At 38.8% G+C, this 18,601-nt stretch overlaps 1 non-coding gene across 1 annotated transcript; it reads right to left on the bottom strand.

Annotated features, from left to right (window-relative positions):
- Window positions 1–18,223: 18,223 nt before the first annotated feature.
- TRNAG-CCC (transfer RNA glycine (anticodon CCC)) lies at window positions 18,224–18,294 on the bottom strand. Its single transcript has one exon. It is a non-coding gene; the product is annotated as a tRNA-Gly (tRNA).
- Window positions 18,295–18,601: the final 307 nt, after the last annotated feature.

The raw sequence follows: 18,601 nt of genomic DNA, 5'->3' as shown, positions 1-18,601 counted from the left end.
GGAAACAGTTGAGAAATACAACAGTGCAGAGCTATGAACAGAAGCATTTACCACTACATTCTGGGTCATCTGCAGACAGATTATTTGCATTTTATTTTATCTATCCAATTGTTCTCGCACAATTGTCAAGTATTATCTCTAGATCTAAATTAATTAAAGTTGGCCAAAGGGGACAAAGACAAGGAAACATATTTTGTAAGAACATATTAGATGCTGTTATCGCAGTGCTGCTCTCAATCATTGCAGAAGTCGCAGAGGGCACCACTGAGCTAATTTTTACTGTGTGTTTTTCTTTAGTAGTTCACATGCATATTATCTCTGGCATCTCACGTTATTTCAGTTCCTGCATTCTAAAACTGGCACGTATATAACTACACAGTTATCCAGCTCTCTCCTTTCCTTACATGGTGATATTTTAGGTAGCCAAGGTGGTATTCACTATTTTTAAGTTGTTGCCTTTTATTCACTCTCCATAGCATCTTGACACCTGAATCCCCACCCTGTTAAATGATTCAGGCAAAAACCAAATGCAGTTGACTGATAATCAAATGTAGTGGTTTCCTTTCAATTCTATCCTATTTGGCTTATTTGCAAAAGTTGATGTTAGTGTAACCCCCTCATCATTTATAGAAATCTCTCTTTCCTTCCTAAATTTCTATGATGTCACTGTCTCCTGCTTCTCACACTGCCAACAGCTCCTTATCTTTTTTGTCAAATCTTCTTCCTTTCACTTTCTCTAAAGTGATTTGCAATGTCTGTCTCTACCGACCTAAAACCAAACTTGTAAATACCAATCTTTCCCAACTCTGAACCAATGGAATCTCTTTCTAATCACTGACTGAACATCTGCATCTGGATATATTACAGGTAAGTCGGCATTAATATATTCAAAGTCTGCTCCGTTTGCCACCAGCTCAAATCTGATGTTTGTCCCTCAACCAGTTTTGTTTTATCAGTCTTGTTAGCCAGCTAAAGACCTCACACCAGACAATCTAAGTGCTGCTTTGGGCCACTCCCTGGCTGCTTGTACTTACTGTCCACTCACCACTAAGGCTAGCAAATCCACCTTCAATGCCTCTTCCCTGGGCCAGGTAAGAATCACCTCTCAACTGTGCTCCCTCGACTGTTTACAACCGTGTCTCTGCCTCTCATCTCTGCCCCCTAAAATGCCCTCCAAAGTACTGACAAGACTGTCATTATAAAACACAAATACTTCATAAGACTCAAAAAACATTTTTGGTTCTGGGAAATGGATAGCTTCCTGCTACCTCATTTTTTTTTGTGGTAAATCCATGTGGCACAGGCTATTTTTAATATACTGGCTTCAGGCCACTTTTACAAATGCACTTTTCTTCTCCTCAAAACCCTCCTTTCTCCATATACTATAATTCTCCTTGTTGCCTATAACACACTGTGTAATTTCAAAACTCCAGACTTTTCTCATTTTGCTTCCTTTATTATTCAACATTGTTAAGACCCATTTCAAATGTCAGTTACTTTCTGCTATGCCCCAGGATCCTGGAACAAAATCGATTGCTCACCTTTTCTCTTTATGAACGTGTATAATGTCAGCATGTTGCACAAGCACAAATTGTCGTATGTAATTTTTTTTCAAAAAGTCTTCACTTTTGACTTTTGTAGCCTAATATTTATTAGGCCCCATAACTGACTGCTTCACTCTTAGATCATAATAATTTTTCCTGTTTCTTTACTTTGCAAGCATAGCCTCAATTGAGAAGTTAGAATGTCAAGTGCCAAAAACAATAATCTCCAAAAATAACCCTGGCTACTTGGGAGTGGCAGAAGATGCCATGCTTCTTCTCTTTTTATCAGTTATTTGAGAGAGGCAGAAAAAGAAAACAGGGCAGAGATGTTCCCTTCTAGAGCTTACCCGTTCACGAGATGTCTTGGTGGTCTTCAGCCTTGGCCACTGTTGATGGTGACCGTCTTGGGTATGTTTACAGAAATTTGGAGACTCCCCTGCTAAGGCATGTTGCATACAATTTCCCACACTCCTTTAGCTACTGCAGAGTCCTGTTTTTAGCGGCCCACATTCACCCTCACTGGAGTCCCACCATCTTATACACAGTGTTCTGGGGTAACCCACACAATAATTTGAGGCTGGCGCTCTCTCCTGCAGAGTATGCGTCTGGTTCCCAGAAAACGCTCATCCCTGTTTCAACTGCCAACAGAGGGGAATTAAGTTGCTTCCCAGAAGTAGGAGCAACCTGCCTTCTTCTTCTCTATAAGTAGGGCAGTGTGCCAGCTTATGGTGCCTGCCCTCTGTATACCCTCTCAGAATTCGATCCCCTTTCCAGGCTCCCACACATTTCAAATCCTTGTGAGGTTCCTGTGAAATCCCTGTCTCTAGTATTGAAGTGAAGGAAGTAGAATCCTCATCCATCTATGCATTCTCCCACCCACCCTGGTGGGAACCAGGTAAATCAGCACCACATCAGTTCTCGCCAAAGAAATTTTATCATAAACTGTTATTTCCAGGTCCATTCTTTCAATCTTTTAGAGCTTCAGTTTGTTTTAAGATTCACTGTTCAAGGTGACCATGAGTCAGTTACCAGTCCCTTATTACATAATCTGGCCTTTTAATCTGGTATAATTCACTTTACAAGAAACATCTTTAGTGCTTTGGTTTCTTGGTTAAGACTTTAATTTCTATATTCTATTACACATGAATTCACATACATGCATATAAAATAGTTGGGAGTATGAAAATGCTTATTCTAAGTAATCTTAAATTTGGGTCAACCTCACTTCCTAGGATTGATGAGAAATCCAATATCAACTAACCATTTATGGCACGAGGATTATGTGGATTTTTGCCCCTGTACTATGGAAGTTTAAAATTTTGGGAATGGCATTCAGTAAGGAGGAGTGAGTTCCTGATAAACTGATCCACCCCAAAATGATAACTATAAAAGCTGAATTAACTTAAAATCAAAACAAGAAAACAAAGCCCCAAGGTATCTATTTTGAGGGCTCTAGACACTAAATAAAAGCAGATACTATTTAGAGGGGAGTCAAAATTTAAAGACAGTATCTAACAGGAGGTGAGTTGCTCCTGTATTTTTTTTTCCTATGCTTCCTTTTGCTTTCTTTCTGTCTTTTCCTTTTCTTTATTTCTCTCTATTTTTTTTATTTCTTTCCCTATTTTTCTTTCTTTCCTTCCCTCTTCTCCACTTCTCCCTCCGTCCTCCCTTCTCTACCTCCCTTCTTCTCTCTTAATTTTTACTTCAAGGGGTAGCCATAGTTGCAATTATCACAATTGCTCCAGGCAGCTAAAAGTTTGGTAGAAAATCCACTAGTTTTCTTATTCAGTGGAGAAAACTTTGGTACTACAAGGTCAAGCAAAATAGATAAATAAAGGGAAACAAAAATGAAAGCAGAAGAGAGTATAGTTATGGAATTCTTAATTCTATACATAAACTCTGTTAAAGTCTGTGACTGACTTCTAAACCATGTATATGAAAATCAAACTGAAAACAATTTGCACTTTAGCCCAAAGAACAGAATTGGTATTTGGGCTATTCAACATAGATGATCAGTTGGATTTAAATCTAACAAATAATTGCCTGCTTAAAAAACTCAACAACCTCTGGGGAAACAAAAGAGAATCCAGAACTCTACCAACACAACATTCAGAATGTCCCAGACACAATCCAAAGTTAGTTAGCATATAACAAACAAGAAGAAAGACTTGTAGCAGACACAGATGTATCTGTATCACGAGATGACACAGATACTAGACATATTAGATAAGTTCATTAAAATGTCTCTTTTAAGTATGCATGCTGAAATAAAATACACAGACAAACACTTGAAAGGATAGTAAATGAAACAGATAATAAAATAAATTTAAAAATGGACATTTAAGACTGGTAAAATATAACACCTGAAATGAATTTTTCCACAGATGGGTTTAGTAAGTATAGCAATGAAAAGGATCAGTGAATACAAAGATGGATAGATATAAATCATACAATCTAAAGACAAGAAGAAAAAGTATCAAAGATAATCTAAATAGAGCCTGGGAATCCTGAGGAAAATTTCAATGGGTCTAGAAGATAGGGAGAGAGAAGAGGGAGAAAAATATTTAAAAATGAAAGGAAAAACTTCTCAAATTTGTTCAAAAACAAGTATATACATTCAGGCAGCCCAGTGAACATGATATATTTGAGGAGAACCACACCTAGGCACATCATAATCAAATTGTTAAGAATCAATATAAAGAGAAAAAGTTTGAAAGCAACCAGTGAATATCAACACTTTACATACAGGGAAATAAAAATGCGAATGACTACAAACTTCTGATTAGAGACAAGGAAGGTCAAAAGACTGTAGAACAACATTTTTCAAAGACTAAGAAAAAAGATATCTGTCAACCCAAAATGCTATAAGCAGCAGATATCTTATTAAAGGAAGGGAAAATCAAAATACTTCTAGATAAAGGAAAAATAGAGTAATTCATTGTCACCAGATTTTGTAGCACAAGAAATGTTCAAAGGGAGTTTTGCAGCATGAAGAGACATGCTATCAGAGGGAAACTAGATTCTTCAAGAATAAATGAAAAGCATTTGAATATAAAAGATTGTTTTTCTCTCTTAGCTTCTTTACAAATACATATGCTACAAAAAAACATGCAAAATTATAAATTAGCTTACTTACATAAGTAGATACCATATATATGACAACTATTACAGGAAGGAGATGAAAAGATTAAAGCACCTACACGGTTGCAGAGCTTCTTCTATATTTTACAAGAAAAGTGTCAGTCGCTTAGTCATGTCCAACTCTTTGCCACTCCATAGACTATAGCCCACCAGCCTCCTCTGTCCATGGAATTCTCCAGGCAGGGGGACTGGAATGGGTTGCCATTACCTTCTACAGGGGATCTGCCTGACTGACCCAGGGACTGAACCCAGGTCTCCTGCACTGCAGGCGTATTCTTTCCTGCTGAGCCACCAGGGAAGCCTGTTGTAGTACTATGTAAATTCAAGGTAGAATTTGAAAAATTAAGAATGTATGTTGTGATCACCATAGAAACCACTAAAAAATAATGTACAAAGGTATTGTAGTCACCTGTTAAAATGAGAATCTGCAAGACGACCAGCAAAGGGGCCCATCCCTCCCTTCCTAATTCCACCCAGGTTCAACTTAAGTAAACTTTCCCTTTCAATGAATGCATGCAGGAAGCTTATTATTAAACCAAAATGTGCTCTGAGAGGGGTGGCCAGGTTCAGATAATTGTTTCTATCTCAAGATTTGACAGTGCTGTCCCCGCTGCTTAGTGTATAGCTTCATTGTGACCCTTTCTGTAATCTGTCAGACACTGCTCACTGCTAGTCAGAAGAGTTAGAAGAAAAGGTAGTAAATTATAGATTAGATGCCCCTAAGTCCCTTGGACTGAGAGGAGATCCAACCAGTCCATCCTAAAGGAGATCAGTCCTGAGTGTTCATTGGAAGGACTGATGTTGAAGCTGAAACTCCAATACTTTGGCCACCTGATGCGAAGAGCTGACTCATTTGAAAAGACCCTGATGTTGGGAAAGATTGAGAACAGGAGGAGAAGGGGACAACAGGGAATGAGATGGTTGGATGGCATCACCAACTCGATGGACATGGGTTTGGGTGAACTCCAGGAGTTGGTGATGGACAGGGAGGCCTGGCGTGCTGCAATTCATGGGGTCGCAGAGTCGGACATGACTGAGTGACTGAACTGAACTGAACTGAACTGAGAGGAGGAAATGGCAACTCACTCACTCCAGTATACCTGCCAGGAAAATCCCATGGACAGAGGAGCCTGGTGGGCTACAGTCCATGGGGTCACAAAGAGTTGGACATGACTGAGCACATATAGATTAGATGCTGTGAAATACATGTAGGATATAAAAGCTAAGCTGTTCTGTCATAGAGTGAAGGCAATGCTCTGAGGGCTGTTCTACTATGATTGTATTTCTTATATGTTGTAAATTTAAAAGTATATATTTACTTTATTGCTTTTGTAATGCTTATTTTTTTTTTGCAGTAAGTCTTTCAGCAAAAGAAAACAAAATAATTTAAGAGCACATTTCATTTTTAAAAAGGACTGAAATTCCATTTTTTACAAAAGTTGATGACTTAATTTTTATCAAGATTTACTTTATAATATTGGCCTGTAGAACTTTTTCTTGCTGCATGGAAACAAAAAGTCAAAAATTGCTAGAGAAGTGGTGTTGGAATCTGCTATTAAACTTAGTGCTTTGACTGGACTGAACGGTCTGATGCTACTGCTGCTGCTGCTGCTAAGTCGCTTCTGTTGTGTCCGACTCTGTGCGACCCCATAGACGGCAGCCCACCAGGCTCCCCCATCCCTGGGATTCACCAGGCAAGAACACTGGAGTGGGGTGCCATTTCCTTCTCCAATGCATAAAAGTGAAAAGTGAAAGTGAAGTCGTTCAGTCATGTCCGACTCTTCGAGGACCCCGTGGATTGCAGCCTACCAGTCTCCTCTGTCCATGGGATTTCCCAGGCAAGAGTACTGGAGTGGGGTGCCATTGCCTTTTCCAATACTGTCTAGGACATCCAATGTAGAATTGAATAAAAGTGATGAGGTTTCTGTTTCATTCTTTTTTAAGATATGAAGAAAACTCAATATTTCAAAAATAAATATGATGATTACTATACAAATTTTAGAAGTACTCATCTTAGTTTGCTATTTAATTTTTAAACATAAATGGGTATAGAATTCACCAAATGCTTTCTCTACATATGTCACGGTGATCGCGTTTTTTTCTCCTTTCTTTTTGTATATATGTCCATAACATTTTTTATTTTCAAATGCTAGATCAGTATTACAGATCCAGAGAAATCTTAACAGGTCACTTTAGATTATCTTTTTAATACACCATTGAATTTGACTCACTAATATTATGTTTAGGATTTTTTACATCGGACTATGGTATAGGTATCCAACATAATAAAACCAATGTCTATTAATATAGAGATATTTTAAATGATATTATAAAGAGCCTCTTGATGAAAGTGAAAGAGGAGAGTGAAAAAGTTGACTTAAAGCTCAACATTCAGAAAACTGAGATCATGGCATCCGGTCCCCTCACTTCATGGCAAATAGATGGGGAAACAGTGGAAACAGTGGCTGACTTTATTTTTCTGGGCTCAAAATCACTGCAGATGGTGATTGCAGCCATGAAATTAAAAGACGCTTACTCTTTGGAAGGAAAGTTATGACCAACCTAGACAGCATATTCAAAAACAGAGACATTACTTTGCCAACAAAGGTCCATGGTTTTTCCAGTAGTCATGTATGGATGTGAGAGTTGGACTATAAAGAAAGCTGAGCGCCGAAGAATTGACGTTTTTGAACTGAGGTGTTGGAGAAGACTCTTGAGAGTCCCTTGGACTGAAAGGAGATCCAACTAGTCCATCCTAAAGGAGATCAGTCCTCGGTGTTCATTCGAAGGACTGGTGTTGAAGATGAAACTCCAGTACTTTGGCCACCTGATGCGAAGAGCTGACTCATTTGAAAAGACCCTGATGCCGTGAAAGATTTAGGGCAGGAGGAGAAGGGGATGACAGAGGATGAGATGGTTGGATGGTATCACCGACTCAATGGATATGAGTTTGGGTAGACTCTGGGAGTTGGTGATGGACAGGGAAGCCTAGCAGGCTGTGGTTCATGGGGTTGCAAAGAGTTGGACACGACTGAGTGACTGAACTGAATTTAACTGAACTGAATTTACCATTTAGCTACCCTCTCTTTCAAAACTGTCTCATTAATACTGATAAATTATATAGCACATAATAAAATGCCATAGCATAATATAAGAAGAGCACAGTCACAGGACTCAAAGGTATAACAAAGTTCTGAGAAGGATAGGGAAAATATTGGTTGAGGATAAAATGTCAAAAATATTTTGGCATCATCAATAAAATAGAATAAGACATGTCCTCAGTGAAACAAGAGTAGAAAACCTTAAGCCACTGAAAGACAGAGATGGAAATTCAATAGAACGCAATAAGAAATGAAGAAGATGAGCTTTACAGAGAGGGATGATCACAGAAGGACTTAAAGGCATCTAAACAACGAAAAAACAGAATTAAAATTGATGTTAGAGCATAAAAAAGAGCAGATCTGAAATGGTCAAACACAAAATCAGTAAGACTTTCAGTTCAAATGGCAATTTAAAACCACACCTTTTAACTTGCTCCTCTAACAACTCCACTGAAACAAATAATGAAATATAAATTGGCAAAAACACGTATCACCACTTTAATCTAAGGAGACAAGGCACCCAAAGGCAAAAGAAAAACTCAAAGACTGAATTACAGCATAAACGCTCTGGATAAAATAAAGGGGCAACAGTCTCCTACAGAGCTGCCTACGCTTAGGAGTGTGAGGACAGCCTCTAACAAATCCCCAATATCAAGTTCAGATTTCAAGAAGCAGGACCTGAAGGCAACCTTTGGCCACTGCAAATCTGGCTCCGTGCAAACGCAGTCCCACAAAGGTGGCAACCAGCATGGCAGAACTGCCTGTGAACAATGTCTAAAAAAGGGAGAAGATCCTCTTCTAACTGGCTCCAAGGGAGGGAAAAGTGAAAGTAAAGTTGGTCAGTCGTGTCCGACTCTTTGCGACTCCATGGACTGTAGCCTACCAAGCTCCTCCCTCCATGGGATTCTCCAGGCAAGAGTACTGGAGTGGGTTGCCATTTCCTTCTCCAGGGGATCTTCCCGACCCAGGGATCAAACCCCGGGTCTCCCGCATTCCAGGAAGATGCTCTAACCTCTGAGCCACCAGGGAAGCCCAAGGGAGGGAGGACCTTCTTAAAAACCCATATGCTTATCAGATATCTTTAAGCTACTATCAAAAAACAAAGATAAAAACATGAGAGAGAAACAGAGACAGAGACAGAGAAGATTAAAAAAAAAGAAAAAGAAAGCGAGAGAAAAGAGCCTCTGTACCTTCAGAACATGCAAGTACATTCTCCTTTTGTGCTTGGACCACCGTGCATTCATGCACAAAATAAAAGTCAGCAAATCAAAACAGATTCTTCTCACTCATCCAGCTCTAGAAACTGGAACAGTGCTCTTCATGGTCTCTAAACATGTCCATCTTGATTCCAATACTAAACAAACATGAAGCTCCCACTTTAATGAGAGCAAACTATATATATATATGTATGTATATCTGTGTGTGTGATTTAAAAAAAAAAAACTGAGGAATAAGAATAAATGTTTCCTTCTAAGACAAATTATTCTAAGAAGAAAAAAATTTCAAGAAATATTTTACTTCATATACTTACCAAGATGGGAGTTTAAAATAAATGTGTGAAAAGAAATAAATGAACAATGAGAAAATACTGTTTTCACCTGGAAATTAGATTATCAAAAAGTATAAAGTCAGTGAAAGGAATATCAGGTTCAGTTCAGTTCAGTTCAGTCGCTCAGTCATGTCCAACTCTTTGCGACCCCATGAATCGCAGCACGCCAGGCCTCCCTGTCCATCACCAACTCCCGGAGTTCATCCAGACTCACATCCATCGAGTCAGTGATGCCATCCAGCCATCTCCTCCTCTGTCGTCCCCTTCTCCTCCTGCCCTCAATCCCTCCCAGCATCAGAGTCTTTTCAATGAGTCAACTCTTCCAAAGTACTGGAGTTTCAGCTTTAGCATCAATCTTTCCAAAGAAATCCCAGGGCTGATCTCCTTCAGAATGGACTGGTTGGATCTCCCTGAAGTCCAAGGGACTCTCAAGAGTCTTCTCCAACATCACGGTTCAAAAGCATCAATTCTTCGGTGCTCAGCTTTCGTCACAGTCCAACTCTCACATCCATACACGACCACTGGAAAAACCATAGCCTTGACTAGATAGACCTTTGTTGGCAAAGTAATGTCTCTGCTTTTGTATATGCTATCTAGGTTGGTCATAACTTTCCTTCCAAGGAGTAAGCGTCTTTTAATTTCATGGCTGCAGTCACAATCTGCAGTGATTTTGGAGCCCAAAAAAATAAAGTCTGACACTGTTTCCACTGTTTCCCCGTCTATTTCCCATGAAGTGGTGGGACCGGATGCCATGATCTTCGTTTTCTGAATGTTGAGCTTTAAGTTAACTTTTTCACTCTCCTCTTTCACCTTCATCAAGAGGCTTTTTAGCTCCTCTTCACTTTCTGCCATAAGGGTGGTGTCATCTGCATATCTGAGGTTATTGATATTTCTCCCAGCAATCTTGATCCAGCTTGTGCTTCTTCCAGTCCAGCATTTCTCATGATGTACTCTGCATAGAAGTTAAATAAGCAAACTATGGAAGGCAAGTAGTGTATTTAAAAATCGAGTTTGTAAAATATCCAGTGGATCCCAGCAGAAAGGATAAGGAGATAAATACAAGTTCAAGGATAGACTCCATGAACCCAAATTATTTATGCAGAGAGACACATCTTTGAGTAAAGGACTATGGAATAGACAAATAAGCAATAAATAAAGAAAAAGGAGAAGTTTTATTGAGTTGACAATTGATACTTCACATTGAAATTTTTATTAAAGAAGTCTACCCAGACTGCTGATGCTGAACTTTCTGAAGCTTAAAAAAATATATAGAAAAAAGATAATCTGAATTTAACAATTTACTGAGCATAAATATTTCTTTTTTCTCTCAAAATCTCATGAAAATGACAAAATTATTCTGATGTAAGGAAAAACGGTAATGCTAAAATTTGAAGAATGCCTTCAAAAGCAAAGAAAAATGGAGTGTTTCTGGATGATACTAAGCTAATGCAATAATATTGATTACTACACCTAATATATCTGAGGAACTTTGAAATTTTTAAAACAGATAACAGAACCTCTGAAAAATTAATTTCGACCAAATGAATCCCTCAGAAGTTCATGGAGAGCAAGAGCAAAGAAACTAGAACAGAGTGTGGGCTATTTTTTTTTTTTCCCCCACTGTGTAATTAATTAAAGGATTACAAAATAGTTACTCCTGCCCCCTGCTTTCAGGCCTGCTGTTACATTTTCCAACTGGATAAAGTCTTCAGGACTTCTTTTGTCACCATGGGATTTCAGATAAGGAGTCTATAGGGGGGTGACTTCAGGCTTTTGTCCTTCTTATGGGGGACAGGGCCACTTACAAATTGTCCACGTAGATTCTTTGTGCACCTTTAAGGAGAGCCCACTGTTTTTACCTTCCCGTCCACTGAACAGAGTTGGTCTCAGCACTCATTGTTGTGGCAATAATTACTGTTACATGTGCCAAGGATACTTTCGTGAACAGTTGCTGTTTTAGTCACTAGGTCATGTCCAGCTCTTTTGCAACCACATGGACTATAGCCTGCCAGGCTCCTCTGTCCATGAGATTTCACAAGCAAGTATATTGGAGTAGGTTGCCATTTCCTTCTCCAGCAGATCTACCTGACCCAGGGATCAAACCTGTGTCTCTTGCATTGGCAGGAGGGTTCTTTACCACTGAGCCACCAGGGAAGCTGTATTAATATATGGAAATGAGCAAGGAAGAAAATCATAACACATTAGAAGAAAAAAATAATTTTAAAAACTGAACAATTTTTTTAGAGGGAGAAATCAGAATGAACAAACAGGAAAACTAACAGCAGCGGAATCAGAGTTAGCACTGAATACAGAAAGATTTTAACTGTCTAGTACTCATATTTTCATAGAATGAAGGGATGCTCTGAAACATAGAAAGTAGTTATTTGCTTCTTTAAGTTAAAAATATGATTACTAAGATTAAAAATTACAATAATAACATAAAGTTTGGATAGCAGAATTGTCATGGATAAAAACTACACTTGTAACTAGAAATTTAAGCTAAGAATTATACCAATGAACAGTTTAAAAAATCAAAGCAATAAGAGTTAAAAGACACTAAGCAGAAGGAGATCAGCCCTGGGATTTCTTTGGAAGGACTGATGCTAAAGCTGAAACTCCAGTATTTTGGCCACCTCATGTGAAGAGTTGACTCATTGAAAAAGACTTCGATGCTGGGAGGGATTCGGGGCAGGAGGAGAAGAGGACGACAGAGGATGAAATGGCTGGATGGCATCATCACCTCGATGGACTTGAGTGTGGGTGAACTCTGGGAGTTGGTGATGGACAGGGAGGCCTGGCGTGCTGCGATTCATGGGGTAGCACAGAGTCGGACATGACTGAGCAACTGAATTGAACTGAACTGAAGCAGAAGACGTGGAGGCTAGATCTACTGTTACCAATATCCTTTAAAATTTCAGACTGACATCCAACTTATCTCAAATGCTGGATTCTAGAAAGTAGCAAATAAGAATGAAGGATTTTGAACTAAAAAAAAATAAATAAAACAAGCAAACAAAAAAACCCTATCCCTATCAAAACTTTGATTCAATTATGAGAAAAAAAATAGACATTTTAGACATCAATTGAAAAAAGCTGTTTTACTTATACTTCCTTTTCCACAAAAGGTATTCATTAACATATCCCTGAAAACTGAGAAATGAATCAAAGTATGTGGAGGATACCTAATGACAAAAATAATTAATTTTAAATAGTTACAGGTAATAATGCTATGGAACCCAATCCAGCTGTTAAATAAGTGTTCCCTTCCCAAAGGACTTCCCTGGTGGCTCAGACGGTAACGTGTCTGCCTACAATGCGAGAGACCCAGGTTCAGTCCCTCGGTCGGGAAGATCTCCTGGGGAAGGAAATGGCAACCCACTCCAGTATTCTTGCCTGGAAAATCGCATGGACAGAGGAGCCTGGTAGGCTACAGTCCATGGGATCGCAAAGAGTTGGACACGACTGAGCGACTTCACTTTCACTTTCTTTCTTTCCCTTCCCTCAAAGGAAGCGTCCAATAGGAAGAGAAGAATTAAAATCCTATGGAAAATAGTGTGTAGTTTACTCAGAAAGCTAAACATAGATTACCACATGATCAGCCATCCCACTCTTGGGCATACACTCAGACAGAACTATAATTCAAAAAGATACACACACCCCTGTGTTCACAGCGGCACTATTCACAATAGCCGGAAGATGGAAGCATGTCCGTCGACGGAGGAGCGGATAAAGAGGATGTGGTGCAGATAAACAGCCAGTGCAACGGACTATTACTCAGTCATAAACAGAATGTGATTGTGCCATTTGCAGCAGCATGGGTGCCACTAGAGATTATAATACTAAGAGAAGTAAGTCAGAAAGAGACAGACAAATACCATATAATATCGCTTCTATGTGGAATCTAAAATAAGGCGCAAATGAACCTATCAACAAAACAGAAACAGGCTCACAGACACGGAGATCTTCCCGACCCAGGCTTGCCAGTGCCAAGAGGGAAGAAGGGCTAGGAGTGAGGGGCTGGCAGGTGCAATCGTATGTAGGATGGATAAACAGTGTCCTGTGGTATAGTGCAGGGGGATATGCCCAATATCCTGTAAAGAACCACAATGGAAAAGAATATCTAAAAATAGGAATGTCAAAAAAATGCCCATTTCAAAGCTATGAGACCAAAGAATAAAGCTGACAGCAGAAAATTATAAAAAAAAGAATTAAAATCCTGCTAGAATTTTTGTCTATTCTATGGGATTCTAGGTTTGGGCTATCCAATTTTAATAAATGCATTTCATTAAAAGTTAGTGTAATAATTAGTAAAACAGATTTGTGAAGTAGAAAGTCCAATCCATGAGAACAACAGCAAAAGATCAATCTAACAAAACTCAGGGTAAAGGAAAAAAAAATCCATTGTAACTTAATGAAACAAAGCTTAATAAAGAGAAAACATAAACTGTGTCTAGAAACACAGTTGTTGATTATATTTTATGAAAACACTCTCATTTAAAACCTGGAAACATCAGATAAAATTAAATAAAGATTATTTTTGCATGCCTAGCTGAATTTTCAAGAGTGTAAGAGAAGTCATCACAGTCTGACATCTAGTAATCGGGATCATAAGATACAGCTGAAGACCTAGCTGTCCTAAGGACGTTTTCCAGTTATAAATTTGACTTTTAACAACCTCCAGATCTTTAGGAGAAAGGATTTTAGGTGCATAAATGTGGGATTTAGATTGACTCCATCATATACAGCCCTCAGAAGGTTATACTGTCAGGTAAAGATACTTTTTTTTCAAAGAAAGATAACACAAAACCATGCTTCGACCAAAAGCAGAAAGTCGTAATTGCAGTCTTGTGACTGAATACATAGATAAGGGGATTAAATTTATTTGAATCCTCCAGGAAGTTCCAATTCTGGATGTGAACTTCAAGAGATTCCAGGATCTTGACATCCTTTTCAGGAGAGAAAAGAAGCCAGCCTTCTCAACTTTGTCACAATAAATGTGTGTGTTAGTCACTCAGTCATGTCTGACTCTTTGTGATCCCAGGGACTGTAGCCCACCAGGCTCCTCTGTCCATGGGGATTCTCCAGACAAGAAGACTGGAGTGCGTTGCCATTTCCTGCTCCAAGGACTCTTCCCAACCCAGGGAATGAACTCAGGTCTCCACATTGCAGGCAGACATTTTACTTTCTGAGACCCCAGGGATGGCCCCAAATAAATACCCGGTGACAGAAAATAAGCTCATGCATAGGAAGAAGTCACAAGCTAAAATAAGCTGAAACAACAGTCAACAGAATTAGATCTACAAGGAGTTTACAAAGAGGAAAAATTAGACACAGAACATGAAACTTTTACTTAAAATGTTTAAAGAAATAAAAGAGAATCTAAAATATGCAAAAGATGCTATTTATGAAGACCATGATTATTTGAATAATGAACCAAATCAAACTTCTGCAATCAAAAATTATATTCATTTAAATTAAAAGCTCAGTCATTAGCTTAAAAAATAGAATAGACATAACTGGAAAGAGAAATAGTGAGATAAAAGATTGGTTTTAAGAAATAACCCAGAGGCAACATAGAAATGAAGCAAATGAAAGACAGATACGAGAGACAGCAGTGGATAGACTGCTAAGAACACATACACATGCAACTGGGGTCCAGAAAAAATGACAGAATGAAGGAGAGACAATAAATGTTTAATTGAGTCTATAATTAATCAAATGCCTTGCTTTTCAAACCCTAGAAGTAAAACACATCCTAATCAGAAAAAATAAATAAAAATAAAAACATACCTGAGTGCTGCTGCTGCTGCTAAGTCGCTTCAGTTGTGTCCGACTCTGTGTGACCCCATAGACGGCAGCCCACCAGGCTCCGCCGTCCCTGGGAGTCTCCAGGCAAGAACACTGGAGTGGGTTGCCATTTCCTTCTCCAATGCATGAAAGTGAAAAGTAAAAGTGAAGTGGCTCAGTCATGTCTGACTCTTCGCAACCCCATGGACTGCAGCCCACCAGGCTCCCCTGTCCCTGGGATTCTTCAGGCAAGAACCCTGGAGTGGGTTGCCATTTCCTTCTCCAATGCATAAAAGTGAAAGTGAAGTCGCTCAGTTGTGTCCGATTCTTCACGACCCCATGGACTGTAGCCTACCAGGCTTAATAACCTCTAAAATGTTTAATTGTTCAAACATTATACAAGTAAATTTCTTGTTCAGGTAAAATCCAAAATGAGAACATTGATTAGTAAGTGTCATCTATCATTCCTGCTCACAGTCTCTTGGCTGGAAAATAGCCCATCACTCACAGCAAGCTGCAAGGAAGAATGGGGAATGCAGGGTAGCTTAGAACCCAGGAAAAGTAAGGAAAAGTACACTGATGAATGCACATGTTTTATCTGAAACACCTTGCCTTTCTCATCGTGAAATACTCATTTTATCCTTCCCCTGAGATAACCCAAGTACCTATCTGGTTCAAAGTTTGGTATTTCCAGATGATTCCCATTCCCCTCCATCAAGTCTGTTTGTAAATCACCATGGCCCAGTGATCTGGGAATAAAAATATTTTATCTGCCCTCTCTAACACACAGTGGTGGAAAAGGCAAATAATGTCTATAATGAACACTTTCATCACAAAGGAGATGAATCCCTTGTTCACTTGTTTGCAGGACTAATGAAATATAACTGGGCAGGTATTGTGAAAATCAGTTTGTCGTCTGTGGGGTAACTACTTGAAAAGATTTTCATTCTTCTCTGGGGCCAGATCTGAAGTCGGTGAGGGCACACAGGTTCCAGCAGATATTAAGGGTTACTGTAACCTTATGTAGTAACTAAACTAGAGTATTAATACTACAGTAGTAGCAGTGCTAGGACTTCCCAGGTGGCTCAGTGGTAACGAACCTGCCTGCCAGTGCAGGAGACACAGGTTCAGTCCCTGGGTTGGGAAGATCCCCTGGAGAGGAAATGGCAACCCACTCCAGTATTCTTGCCTGGGAATTTCCATGGATTGAGGAGCCTGGAGGGCTATCGTTCATGAGGTTGCAAAAGAGCTGGACAGGATGTAGAGGCGAAACAACAGCAGCGATGCCAAAGGTTTGATAGTGGAACTTGATGATGGAACAAGCCTTTTACTTACATGCTTCAGAGCCTCGAAAAGAAGACATCTGAATGTTTGGTAACATAAAAGGTGTAAAGATGCATAGCCACAGATGAAGAGGTCATTGAAATAGAACAAGACAGTCAATGTATTTATGCCAGTTTAGTGTATGCAGAAGGTGGCTTTCAAGTTGGTGAGAAAGGAATATATTATTCAATTATTCAACAGATAGTATTGGGACTGTTTATTTATAATGGTATTTGGGAGCAAAATATAAATATCTCACATCACACTCAGAAACAAAATCTAGATAGATGAAATTACTTTTTTAATGCCATAAAATGTACTATAACACATAGAGAATATTTTCATATTCTTATATAGGTTAAAATCTTTCTTAAATTAAAAAAAATCTTGAGGCTATAAATTTAATTATATACACTTTGAATGAAGTTTTGTTTTTTAATTACAGAAGATGTGGTAAACAAAGTCATCAAGCAAGGAAGCTTGGAAAATATAATCCTCTGAAATATAGAGCAGGGAAATAACAGGAATGGATTTTTGGTAACAAATAGGCAAACTGATACAAAGTGCATTTTAGACTGAAGAACAGAGTTCATTAAATGAATGGGTCATTTCACAAAAGAGGCTATACTTATCGAACAAAAGGGAAAAGTTAAGCAAGCCCCTCAATGTGTATATTATGCTGTCAGTTATGGAAAAAGACAAGATTACAAACAATGACCTGAGGCTTAATGCTTAAGATCACCCAAGTTTTAAATGTAGAATAGTTTGCTTGCAGAAAAGATAGTGGTTATGTCTATTTCAGGCTGAGGGACACACCAGGTACTATTCAAGAGCATTCGTGTAGTTACAAAGGGCCACTTAAATTTGAATGGCACTTTGATAATCTTATAGTGCTTTGCTTTGTGTTATCTCACTTAATCCTTTCAAAATTAGTAATATATACCTTCTCTGTCTAAGAGAAACACAAGCTCAGAGACATTTGGAAAACTTCCAATAAATAAGACAGTACAGGGAGAAGTCAGGATTCAAATCCAGATCTTCCTCTGAAACAAAAGCAGATATTTCTACTCCTTTAATTGGGACCCCTCCTTCTTTATTCAGTTAAGTCATTCTATTGTTGTTTATTGGCTCAGTCATGTCCTACTCCTGGCAATCCTATGGATTGTAGCCCATGCTGCCGTCTATGGTGTCGCACAGAGTTGGACACGACTGACATGACTTAGCAGGCTTCTCTGTCTATGGGATTTTCCAAGCAAGAATACTGGAATAGGTCGCCATTTCCTTCTCCGGGGGATCTTCCCGACCCAGGGTCTGAACTCACATTTCCTGCTTTGAAAATGTATTCTTTAGACATTATAGCTCAAGGAAAATGATTTACAACATATATAATACATAAAGCATTCATGTCTACACTCTTTAATGTGCTCTTTTCCACCAAGAAGATAAAAGACAAATAAACCAACAGAAATATAAGTAAATGACAAAAATGGATAATTTAAAGATAAAATGCACCAATGTTAAAAAAATATTAAACTACATTCTTTCATACTGATAATTAGGAAGATACAAATTGAAAATGTAGTTGCTACATCATTTCTTGCTTATCAATGTGGTAAAGACCAGAATGCTTGATTATATTTTGTGTTGAATATACATTAAGTGTTATACAATGTGTCATTTTGATAGGCAGAATACAAGATAGATATTTTTGATTGATTAGAAACTAGCCCATATAGTGTTTTCTGCTAATTAAGACCAAGAAAAGCACCTGGACACTATGCATTGGCCGGGAATTGAACCCAGGTCTCCCACATGGGAGGCGAGAATTCTACCACTGAACCACCAATGCTTTGCCAGTTTGTTGGTGGCTCAGAAGGTAAAGTGTCTGCCTGCAATGCAGGAGACTTGGGTTCGATCCCTGGATTGGTAAGATCCCCTGGAGAAGGAAATGGCAACCCACTCCAGTACTCTTGCCTGGAAAATTCCATGGATAAAGGAACCTGGCAGGCTACAGTCCATGGGGTCACAAAGAGTCAGACGAGACTGAATGGCTTCACTTTCACTTTCTAAGACCAAGAAGTTGCCAGAGAAGAGAGTGACGCTTTGTTGTCAACTCCCATTTCTATCAGAGAATATCTGCTTATATATTAAATCTC

The sequence above is a fragment of the Bos mutus genome, chromosome 28 (genome assembly GCF_027580195.1).
Source record: "Bos mutus isolate GX-2022 chromosome 28, NWIPB_WYAK_1.1, whole genome shotgun sequence".
NCBI classification, from domain to species: domain Eukaryota; kingdom Metazoa; phylum Chordata; class Mammalia; order Artiodactyla; family Bovidae; genus Bos; species Bos mutus.
Note: the sequence above shows the minus strand (reverse complement) of the source record. Positions and strands in the feature narration are given on the sequence as shown.